Here is a 12,871-nt window from a genome sequence, read left to right on the forward strand (position 1 = left end):
CCTCCAGAAGGGAGAGCAGACTCTTTAGCTTATAATTTCGCTGTTTATCATGTTTTATCACATATTAACAACGCTGTAACATTAAACTAACAAAAACGCTCAGGACTTTTCCAAACAGAATTCATATACATTAAATTTATCCCACTCAATCGTAAGGTATCTTTCTATTTTCTATTAAATGGAAAAAAAAGTGATTAGGCTTATCAATTGTTTTTCCTTATTAGTCGTGAGGAAGAGGGATGTATGATGGAAGTATTTTGAATTTAAATGTCTTCCAGTCCGGGTTTAGATGTAGGCTGTATTTCAAAGTTGGCTTAGGATATCTTAATTGTTGATAGTCTGCTTAGGATATCTTACTGTATATCTTAAAGTTCAACTTTGCATGATGGACTCTAGTTAATTGACTTCTTGCTATCTCAGAAAGGGTTTAGTTTAGGAAAATGAAACTTTCATGGATGAATCTACAGACTAAAGTATGTCCCGGGAAGATATTTTGAAGAAACTACCTCAACTCCTTCTCCCTATTTTATCTAATCTTCCTCTTTTCTAGAAATTTTCTTTATGTTGTAAACATGCTCTTTTCTTAGTTTCAAATTTCTGTTTTGTATAACTACTTTGGGTAAAATTCTAGTTAATTGACTTCTTGCTATCTCAGAAAGGGTTTAGGCTAGGAAAATGAAACTTTCAGGGATGAATCTACAGACTAAATTATGTCCTGGGAAGGTATTTTGAAGCAACTACCTCCACTCCTCCTTCTAGAGGACCTTGACCTTTGATGTCCTTTAAAAATATGTGTGTTATAAAAGTGAAATCTTGCAAAATAGATCTTCTGCTTAATTGAAGTACAACAAAATTGTTTTCAGCTTCATAACTTTGCTCAATTCCATTTTATAAGGTTTTAAAGACAAGCAAATACATTTCCTAAATTTTGAAAAAAAAGTTGATATGGCTCAAAATTCTACTCAAATAACAGGAATTGCATTTTCAGAACTAAAGGCAGAGAAAGGGCAACTGGTAACTGAAAATTGAGGTAAAATGTTTTGTCAAAATTTCAATAGGTATAGACCTGTCATGTAGGCAAATTTCAGGGCCCTCTAGAGAGAGAAGGAATAGAGGCTTCTCTATTTTTTTAACTAGAATTTTACCCCTTAGGCTATGTTGAAAAAGCTAGCAGTAAATTATGAAAAATGGTTAAAAACTGGTAAAAATAAGAAAAACAAGGAAATATGATCCATTGATACTGGTGAATATGCTATAGTAAGAATTCCACTGTTTTTTGGTTAATTTCTTTGGTAAAATTCTGGTTAGCTACTTTCTATGGTAAATATATGACTCCATATAATTGATTACCAATAAAGTAAATATACCACTTGATGCCCTTTTTTATGCTCTTCACAAATATAATAATTGCTTCTATTGCAAATTTAAGTTTCAGCACTTTTTGACCTAAACTAAACTAACCTTATTATAAATAATTTTAACACTAAGGAAATGTAGTATTATTTTGATGAAAACAAATTAGAAGATCCAGTTAAATTTTGTCAGAAAATGACCAATAACTCATGCTTTGATTTAACATTTGTCATTTTTAACAGCTCAAAAAGTGCTTAAATATGAATTTTGTGATAAAAGTGATTATTTTATTTGTAAAGATCATAAAAAAAGGTATTGAGTGGTATGTTCACTTTATTGGTAAGTAAATGAAAGTAAAACAGTTCAAAATGGGATGATACCTTTTTATTGACAGTGAAATATAAAATTATTTAACTGGATATTTTGAACACATATACAGTGTTCATCATCAGCAGTAAAACTAAAAGACATGAATAAAAATAAACAGAATTTATACCTAATAAACTAATTACATATAGTTTATTACTCTTTTTTTTTCAATGCAACAGCCGAGGCAAATCTCCTTGACCTTTTCGGTTCTTGTTCATTAGATTTAACTGACGTATTATGTGGACAGAGGTCATAGCTCTTAGGTGAAGTGATATTTACTTTATTTGACCTCAGTAAATTATCATAAATTGAGTTCAATCCAAATTCACCTGTATCTCTGTTTATGGAATTATTCTTGAATAGAATTTTTTAATTTTGATTGTTTCCCTGAAAGTTTGCTTTAAACCTTGGTCCCTAGAAATCAAAGAAACATTTTCAAACAAAATAAAATGATTTGGAAAATTAAAGATATGCTCTGCAAGGGCTGATGTGAAATCTTCAGGTTTGGTATTTTGCTTTAAAGGCAATGAAATGGAATTATGATGTTGTAGAAATCTCGTTCTTAAATTCTGGTTAGTACGTCCCACATAAGAGCTTCCACAAGTACATGGAATTTTATAAACCCCACTTTGTTGCTCTACGGAAGTCCGATCCTTTCCAGAATTTAAAAAAACTTGCCAAAGTATTACTACCTCTTAAAGCTACCTTTAAACCATTATTTTGTAAAATTCTTTTAAGTTTTTCACTCAAACCTGGAACATATGGTAGAGAACAAAAGATATCTTTCTTTTCTGTTGTTTCCAGAATATTGTCAGAACATTCTAGAAATTTTTTCCTTCTTTTTAAAAAAGTCTGGTCAACTAACCAACCCAGATAATGGTTACTTATTAAAATGTCTTTTAGCAATAATAATTCCTCCTCAATGAATTTTGGAGAACAAATTCTAAAAATGTGGTCAGTTAAAGATATGATTAAACCAATTTTTACTTGGCGGGCATGACCGGAGAAAAATGACAAAAATCTGTTATTGTTAGTAGGTTTTCTGTAAATCTTAAAATCCAGACTATTTTCATTTTTTAATAGAAGGACATCCAGAAAAGGAAGTTTATTATCCTCTTCTAATTCTATTGTAAATTTTAAATCCCCTCCCCAAAAATTAAGATGTTCTAAAAAACTTTTTAATTTCTCCACCCCATAATTCCATACTGAAATTATGTCATCCATATATCTCCCCCAAAATTTATGTTTTAAAAAATATGAATCTAACGCTATTGTTTCAATATTTTCTACAAAACAATTTGCTAATAAAGGACTTAAAGGGGCCCCCATAGGGGGCCCCTTTAAGTCCCCTTTTTGCTATCTTAGAAAGGGGTAAGGTTAGGAAAATGAAACTTTCAGGGATGTATCTACAGACATTAGTATGTCTTATGAAGATATTTTGAAGTACTTACCTCCTGTCCTTTGGTAAATTGTTTGTTGTTTATATTATTGACTTACAAATAAAGTGAACACACCACTCAATGCCTTTTTTATGTTCTTCACAAATATATTAATCACTTCCATTGCAAATGAAAATTTAAGCACTGTTTTAGCTCTTGAAAATGAACAAAATATTTATAGTTTTTGGATATAAAAAAGACTTAAAACATTGGTCTCAAACTTACTGTTTCATTATAAATCTACTTTTTTATGTTATATAATCCACAAGCACTTATTTTCCATGATTAAGTGGGATGTATAAATTTGACAATATTATGCTGCTTTCTTCTTCCTTGATGCTGAATGCTTGATTAAAGTATGTGTTTTTGATAAAATATGAAAGCCAATGGAAGAAGGTGTAGATAAGTATCCCACAAGATTCCAATCCAAAGCAGGATTTAAATTTACAGATATTCAAAATGTTGGCAAATTCAGGTCAGGTTTGTTTTCAAGAGCTCAAAAGGGGCTTAAATTTGAATTTGCAATAGAAGGAATTATTATAGTCATGAAGAGCTTAAAAAAGTCATCAAGTTCTGGGTTCACTTTATATGAACTGCAAGATATTTACCAGGCTATATGGTGTTGCAGATTTTGATCCATTAACAGTTTAAAAGCATGTATGAAGAAACCTCTTTTTGAAGATTAGGTTAAAGTTTTTACTTCAGTCAAAATGTTTGAATTCAGTCCTAATTTGATTTCCAAATTAATAGATTTACTTGTTTTCTTTCCAGTATTTTACAATTCAATAATATGGGCTCAAGGGTTTCTTCTATGTTCTTACAGAACCTGTAAATAGGCTATTGGCAACTTCTCTATTTAGCTGCTTTATTTTATATGAAAAAGAGAAGTGGTTGAAATTAGCAGTATTTGTACACCAGCAGTGACACCAGACTGATTGTATCCTGGTTTGAAAGGGGGATAAATTTGGTGGCTTTAATTTAGGTAATGTTTTTAGTCATAAACTAGCTGTATCCATTATAGTTAGAGACTTCACTGGTTCCATTTGGCTTTTTGCTCCTTGCTTTGCTATCTTAGGTTCACTATTGTTCCAACTAAGAGTTACAAAGTACACTTTTCTGGTCTCAAAGATTTGGTTTACTATTGACAACGGTTTTTATGGCACTTGGTATTAACCAAGTGACATATAGCAATTGCAAATTCTGTTGGTCTGTCTGTCCTGGTTTTGCTACTTTAGGCAATTCCAGGTAAGCTAGGAGAATGAAATTTGGCAGGTGTATCAGGAACTAGGCCAGATTAAATAAGAAATTGTTGTTTTCCCAATTTGACCATCTGGGGGGGGGGACAGTTAAATTAGAAAAATTAGAAAAAAAGGAGGTATTTTTAACTTACAAACAGGTGATCAGATCTTAATGAAATTTCATGTTTGGAAGGATATTGTGTCTCAGAGCTCTTATTTTAAATCCTGATTGGATAAGGTGATGTTGGGGGGAGTTGGACTGGGGAAACCTAAAATCTTGGAAAATGCTTAGAGTGGAGGGATTGGGATGAAGCTTGGTGGGAAAAATAAGCACAAGTCCTAGATACATGATTGACATAACCAGAATGGACCTGCTCTCTCTGGGGGAGTTGGGGGAGGGTTAATTCTAAAACATTAAAAACAGAGGTATTTTTAACTTACAAGTAAATGATTGGATGTTTATGAAATTTCATATTTAGAAGGACCTTGTAGCTCAGATCTCTTATTTGAAATCCTAACTGGATCCAGTGTCATTGGGGGGGGGGGGACTGGAAATCTTGGAAAATGCTTAAAGCAGAGAGATCAGGATGAAACTTGGTGGGAATAATAAGCACAAGTCCAAGATAAGTGACTGACATAACTGGACCATAATATCCACTCTCTTTGGTGGAGTTGGGGGGGGGGGTAATTAGGAAAAACTTGAAAAAATGAGTTATCTGTAACTTACCAATGGGTGATCAGATCTTATTGAAATTTGATATTTAGAAGGATCGTGTGCTTTAGAACTCCCATCTTAAATCCCAACCAGATCCAGTGACATTGGGGGAAGTTGGAGGGGGAAACTGGAAATCTTGGAAAACACTTAGGATGGAGAGATTGGGATGAAACTTGATGGGAAAAATAATCAAAGTTATAGATACATGATTGACATAATTGGAATGGATCTGTTCTCTTTGAGGAGCTGCAGGTTGTTAATTAGGAAAAATTAGAAAAATTGAGGTATTTTTAACCTAAGAATGTTTGACTGGATCTTAATGAAATTTGATATTTAGAAGGAACTCATGTCTCAGAGCTCTTTTCAAATCCCAACCAGATCTGTTGACATAAGGGAGAGTTAGAGGGGAAACTGGAAATCTTAGAAAACTCTTATAAATGTCAGAGATTTGTGATTGATGTAACTGGACTGTATCTGCTCTCTTTGGGGGAGTTAGGGGGTGGGATTCAGTGCTTTGGCGAGTTTGGTGCTTCTGAACATGCTAGGATGATGAAAATTGGTAGGTGTGTCAGGGAGCTGTACAAATTGACTTGATAAAGTTGTTTTCCCCAAATCGGCCATCTAGGGGCTGAAGGGAGAGGAAAAATTAGAAAAATTGAGGTATTTTTAACTTACGAGTGGGTTGATTAAGCTTCTGATTTTCCTTTTGAAGCAATCTATTGGTTCTTAAAATTTTGCTAGAGCTCATGCCATATGAGCTCTTGGCTCTTCCAACCTTGTCACAAGTGCCATATGAGGTCTTAGCTCTTGTTCATTTTGTATCTATACCTAAATGACTAGGGTATATATTGAAATTTAATAACAGCCTAATATTCCAAGGCTGTTTTGCTTCTCTTTGGTTTGATGTAGATCTATGTCCAGTGTTTCAGAGTTATGGTTTCTTAGGATAGTGATAGCAGATTTAAGAGTCAGAAAACATTACTATGCATTTATTGCTCTGTTTCAGTTTAACTAGGGGGTCAAAGCACAGATTGATTGCAGCTACTTCAGCTGTTAGTATACTGATCCCTTTTTTGTGTTTTTCCATAATGCATTGGCTATGCTCTTTTAAAAAGTATCCACTTCCACATCCCTCTTCACTTAAAGACCCATCAACATATAGCTAGGCACATCCATTATATTCCTTTTTTAAGAGCTGTTTGAAATGATGGAATGCAGTTTGGGATTCAATTTTGTTTTATTCAAAACAGGAGAAAGCCATAGGCTTGTTGCAATTGCTTCCTTTTGGGGGGGGGGAATTCTTGTTTAACTTCTGGGGTGATTGATGTCCATGGTCATTCTTTTGCTATTTTATTTCTAACATGTTCTAGTTTGATGGGGTATTACCTTAAATTGCACTGTCCAGCTAAATAAGGAATAAATCCTGTAGAATTGCTGGTTAGTGATAACAATGGTTGGATGTCTCAACAGCATCCCATTCAGTTTACCACAGCTTTGATGACCATTCTCCATTAGCAGCTCTTTTAAAGGCAGTAGTCAAACTCTCAACACTCCCCCCTCCTCCAGCATGAGGATTAAGTAAGGAGGAAAAATGAAATTAGGTGATAAAGAATTTATTTACACAGACCAGAAGGATGGGGCACATAGACAGGGAGCAGGGCCCATGATAAATAAGGAAGCTGCTAATTTTTTTTTAGGCTGGGAAGGTATTAATAATAGAATACTAAGTGCTCATTTTATGATTAAGAAATTTTTTTATGATTAAAAAAGGTGGTTAGAACAAGTATGGTGAATATAGAGGCATTAGCCTGGTTTCTGAGGGTAGCAAATCGCTTAGTATAAGGATACTTTTTTGACTTAGAGATGCTATTGACCAAGTTTTAAGATAGTTATAGTGTGGTAATGGGATGCAATGGCAATGGGAGAATATGGAACTATATGGGAAAGTAAACTTTTCTGGACTTAGATTATGCTGATGATTTGGTCTCTTATAAAAGTGTGAGTTAAATGAATGAACTTTAAGAGGTTTTGTGAGTTCAGTGCACTGGAATAGGTTCAATAATTAATGTTAAGAAGACTTTTGCTATGCATATTTGACTGGTTTAGATTTTTTTTTGGGACAGTTCTAGGAGCTTTGCAATCATCCACATATAGTAATAATGAATTCTTCAATTAGGCTGTACAGTCATTGATGTACATGCTGAATAATTTAGGACCTTGGATGATCCCCTAAGGAACTCTACTCATGACTGTTCATGACATTTCAGAAAAAAACTGCATTGTCATTGTAGTTGTGTACCAACACCCTCTGAGTCTCATCAGTTAGAAAGGCTTCTATCTGCACTTCACATGTATTTACTTTCAACTTAAGTAGGTACTGTTCAACTTTATCAAAGGGTTTGCTGTGGTCAAGCAATATTACATCCACTGACACTTGTAGACCAAAATCTTAGAGTCTATTCACAAAATCATGACTCAATTTAACTGGTATGACATCTATTTTTGAAAACTATGTTGGTATTCGCTAGACCAAGGCTGCATCCCAATCTGTCTTCCATGGTTGTATCTAACAGTCACAATCAGCTCCAGATTTGAAGGTATTGATGGTACTGGGATGGGTACTGGGATTGATGGTGATGGATTTGAAGGTATGGGATGTTAATTTTTCATCAGTCAGTGAATTCCAGTAGGACAAAATTCTATTGGAGAAGTAGTTGGATGTCTTGATCTGGGCTCTCATCTGAAACTGCTTTGTTGTACACCCTCTTGTTTTCTGCTTGGTGTCTAGTTGGAGATATGATGGAGGACTATCACTTGTTAAAAACTTCTTGTCAGGATCATGTCTCCCCTTTATCTTTTATAAGCCAGTGATTGTAGCTTAGGTTTTCTTAATCTTGCAGGATAGTCAAGACCTTTTCACCCTCTGCCCCTTCCCTTATACATGCTGTGACCTTTCTTTGAATGGATTCAAGGGCATGTACATCATTCTTGTTAAAAGAGAGCCAAAAGTCCTTCCATTCTCAATGAATGACCAAACTATGGCTTTTTAGTATATGGACCTCTGCGGGAGATTGTTTTATTTTTATTAAGCCTAGTCATTTCGATGCTTTGGTAATGACTATTCTTATGTGGGTTTTGAATTTCTGCTTGTTATTATACCCTGTAAAGGTAGATAAAGCTCTTTTACAGGGCCTTTTTAGATGGAACATACTAATAAATTATAGGTAATAGACTACCATTATTTTATGCAATAAAACTCGAGTTTAGAGGGTTTTGTTGATCTTGGAGAGTAGTTGAGTTAGTTGAATAGGACTTTAAGGAATGGATCCAGAAACTTAATGTTCTCCTGTGAATGTGTTTGGAATACTTGTCTTTATTCCTTCCTCTCTCAAAAGGGTGCTGACCTTTGATCACCTTTACATTTTTTTTTCCTTGTTTTTTCTTTATACTTAATTTCTTGTTGGGATGAGAATGATGGAATGTTTTGACATTAAAATGCACCCTTTGAGGTATTTCCCTCCCTCCCTAACTATTTTTAAGGTCTCTCCCCCTAGCTGAAATATTTTTAAGGTCTGAAGAAATTTAACTGTCTTAAGTAAATTCTGTTGTTTTACAATTGCAAACATTTACATATAAGGGCTTCAAACCTCTACAATGGGGTTCTCTGATTGTTTTGTTGTTAGGGGGAAGTGAGATGCCTCAAAGGGTGCATTTTAATTTCAAAACATCTCCACTCTCAAGCCTTCAGATAATACAACATTTGCTCTAAGGAAGAGACAAGGGCGGGTGGGGTAAAAGTTGATATATGATTGCCAGGGCCTTATCCAGGACTTTTGTTTGGGTTGCTACTTTTTTCATTAGGGGAGGGGGGTACAAAAAACTTTAATAAACATCAAAAACATGAAATCTATATTTAATCCCTCTTCATTTTTGGGAATATTACTGGTCTATGCTGTTATTAGGAAAGTAAAGACTAACATTAAAATCCCAAAGTGAGCAAAATTTATTCTATATAGGAAGGGGACTGGCCCTTCCTCATCTCCAGCTCATGGTCAGAGAAACTTCAGAGGGTGCTCATTATGTCAGAAATTGGGTGTTCTAGTTCTTTTTTTTATAAGTTGAAAGTGATTGGAGACCAACCAGTGCCAATAAATTAAACACTTTGTCCCAGTGCCAGTACATAACTCCTTTCACAGATCTCTATAGTCACTAAAGAAAGATTAAGATTTATGTCTGTTTGGGTGACCTTTGAGAAGGCATAAGTTTAGTTTTCCCCTTTCCCTTGAACGTCAACTTCGAATTGTTAGAACTAAGGAAATGATCTTCTTTCCCTTTCTTTCAATCTTATGCTTGAGAGCTAAGACTGAGTGTAAAGAATAAAAATCAGATAAATATGGTGGTTTAATGACAAAAATGACTGTAATGTTAAGGATTCAGTAAGTTAATAGTCTTATACTCAAAGCTGGGCTAATAAGTGGAAATTACTAAGGAATAAATTTTAATACTATCCACAACCTAGGAACCATTTAATATTATTGTTTTGTAATTGAACTATTAAATGTCATTTTGTATTTAATCTTATAATTATTGAAATGATAATTGTAAAAACGACAAAAAAAAAAAAGTTTTGGTGTTGTATGGGTATTTTATTAAATTTTTCTTTAATGTTGAGGATTTTGACTTGAATGGAAATAAGTTTTAAGTGTTTATGAAGGTTTTCCAGTGCATTTTTAGTGTCGTGTTTTCAAAATCATGTAAACGGTTTTCAAATGGGCTGTGCTTTATGCATTCCATTGCGTTTTGTCATATTTGGGTTCAAAAGGACACTTTTTAATCAGGTGACAGAACAGACACCCCTTCGATTTTCTGTGATATTTAAAAAAAAAATGTCGTTAGATTTGTTCTTGTTTTTATTATCAGATATATTTACAACCCTATGCACATTTATGGCATTATTTTGCGTCCTTTTTCCATAGTTGAATATATTTTAACCATATTTTGACTTCTCTTAAGGTAAAGGGTGGATTTGGACACCTCATACTACTTTTTATATTTTGTACTCAATTAATTTATTTTTGTCTTGAACTTTGTTGTTTCTTTTGACAGTTTTTCTTTACTTGATGTCAGTTATTCCTATGGTTTTTTGTTTCCAAAAAAAGAGGAAAATTAACGATTTGATCTACCTTTGGAACTTTGTAATCTGTCCAGAAAATTGAAACCTTATTGGCTTTGGTGGACTTGTCCCTGAGCATTTGTATAACAAAGGGACAACTTTCTAATCTTAGCAAAAAATTTGTTTTTAGTTGAAATCATAATTATTCTTTTATTGCTTTATTTAGATGTCATATTTGAGGGCTTTTTAACTACAAAGAAAAAGATAAATTTGGCTGTATAAACTTAGAATTAAGATGCTATTCTCTTTTTTCTATGATGTATTGCAGTAAACTAAAAAAAAACTTATTCGCTCTTAGAATTCTATAGTATAAATTGAATGCCATACATCTAAAGTTCAAGCAGTTAGACTAATCTGTAAAAGTAACTTCAAAAATAAAGAGTTGCAAAACACAAAAAAAGGTGAAAAAAAAGCATCCTAAGTAACAGCTTTTTGACAAAGAACCATGGTTTAGAACAGAGGTTTCAATTATGGTTAGGGGCAATTGCCTGTCACTAGACGTTGCTCCCCCTAGATATTGAAAACTGATCTTTTTTGTATTCTCATTGACAAAAATTACCCTCTGCTATATTTAGGAAAATACCTTCTGTCGTATCTGCTAGAAAATGAAAAAAAAAAAATCCTTGTCCCCTCTCCTATATTTTCGTGAATGGTTCTCCTGTTTAAAATTGCTTTTTCTATTGTTAAATGCTGGGTGGTTGAAAAAAATTACTATTGTTCTATACAATTTGTACTAAAATATACTAACTATTTAAGGTACTTTTTAATTATGCAGAACACACCCGAGAAGTGAAGTTAGATTAATCATAATGAAATATACCAAAATATGATGAAAATATAATACTTTGTTAACAATATTATGGAAACTACAACAAAGAATTACGGAAAGCAGGCCACCCAGAACGCATTTTGTTAAATACCTAACATAGCTAAAATACCAACTCTATATATTAAATATTTAATTAAAGTATACCTACAACTGGTTTTCCACTCAGCCTAAGCTAATTGTCTCCAAATACAGACAGAATTCTTGAATGTTTTCTGGATGATTAACAAATACTCTATTCAATTCTAATTTAAACTAATCAGTTTGTTCTAAATAGATATATTACTCCATAACACTAATTTATTTATATTATTATTTTAACCTTGCTATTTAATATAAAAAAACACAATTTTTAGTGTTTGTCTTGATTTACAGTAAAAATTTGTAGAATGAAACACTGCTTATGATTTTTGATTTATATTGTGGGCATGTATAAAATTACTGGTGAATTTGTTTATCCTTGCATTATCGGGAATATAATAGCCCTCAAACAGCCTGGGCTCTTGGCCCTCAAATATGATTTATTGTCCTTAAAAAAACGAGCAAAACTTCTGTTGATATATTATCATAGTCAAATAGTCCATGATTTCTATGCACTGGTTTCTTTTTCTAAAAATATGCTGAAATTTTATCTCTGGTCAAGAGCTATGGTAGCTCTAAATTAATTATAACCAAATGTGAATTGGTTGCCAGGACTGTCAATTACTGATTTCTTAGAAATTCTGACTAGAAGATTTTATGTGGTCAATCACTAAACTTTTCATCACCTTACTATACTTTATCCTCAGACATTAAACCAAACCTGAAAATTTTCTCAAAATATACTGTTTAGAACTGTTAAGTACAATTGATAATTAGAATTATATTGCAGCCAATATGCAAAACGACGCTGGAGAATTCGTCGATCTCTACATTCCTCGAAAATGTTCTGCCTCCAACAGGATCATACATGCTAAGGATCATGCTTCAATTCAGATCAACTTTGTCGACGTTGACGAAAGCGGAAGAGCCCAGAGCACATTTAAAACCTTTGCCATTTGTGGAGCCATTAGAAGAATGGGAGAGGCAGATGATTCCATAAATCGACTCAGTAAAGATGCAGGAATTTTGTCAAAAAATTTCTGATTTTTGTGCTTTGTTAAATAAACAAGGTCAATGAAAATTTTTTTTTTGTTTATGTTAAGTGTTTGGAAGAATGGGGTAAATTTAGTTGCTCTCTGATCACTTTGACTCTTAAAAATGCACTAGAACTTCTGATTTCCAATCCAATGATCTCCCCTTGAAGTTTATATGCCCACCCTTTTCATAAAAACCTTATATGTGCCCAGGGCAAAACTTAAAACTCTTGCCACGAGGGCTGTGGGGGAGGGGGCTGTCATCCTCAAAGACATACTAAACCTTTCAACTATGTTGAACAAAATGGCTATCTCAATTTTTAATTGGATGTGTTATGAGAAATTTTAGGCAGGGGGGGGGCTTGTTCTCCAATCGCTGTCGACTATTAAAAGGTCACTAGAACTTTCAATTGAATGAGCCCCTTTTGAGAAATACCTTCGTAATTCTATTTCATAGGTATTTTCTATTTTTTTGTATGTGCTTGGTTGCACATTGCTCCATGGTAGCAACCACATGTACAATGGTTACAATCACATCTGTTCTATGGTCATAGTAATTAATAACGCGACCATATTTTGGAATATAATTGAAACAAGTTTTAGGATAGTAACATCTACCTATTAAAGAGCCTTTGGATGAATT

General features: G+C 33.4%; 1 long non-coding RNA gene across 1 annotated transcript; it reads left to right on the forward strand.

The window, feature by feature from the left end:
* LOC136041679 (uncharacterized) lies at positions 1-12,275 on the forward strand. Its single transcript, XR_010621092.1, has 2 exons — positions 1-156; positions 11,985-12,275. It is a non-coding gene; the product is annotated as an uncharacterized LOC136041679 (long non-coding RNA).
* The last annotated feature ends 596 nt before the right edge of the window (positions 12,276-12,871 follow it).

This window comes from Artemia franciscana, unplaced genomic scaffold, assembly GCF_032884065.1.
Source record: "Artemia franciscana unplaced genomic scaffold, ASM3288406v1 PGA_scaffold_32, whole genome shotgun sequence".
Lineage (NCBI taxonomy): Eukaryota > Metazoa > Arthropoda > Branchiopoda > Anostraca > Artemiidae > Artemia > Artemia franciscana.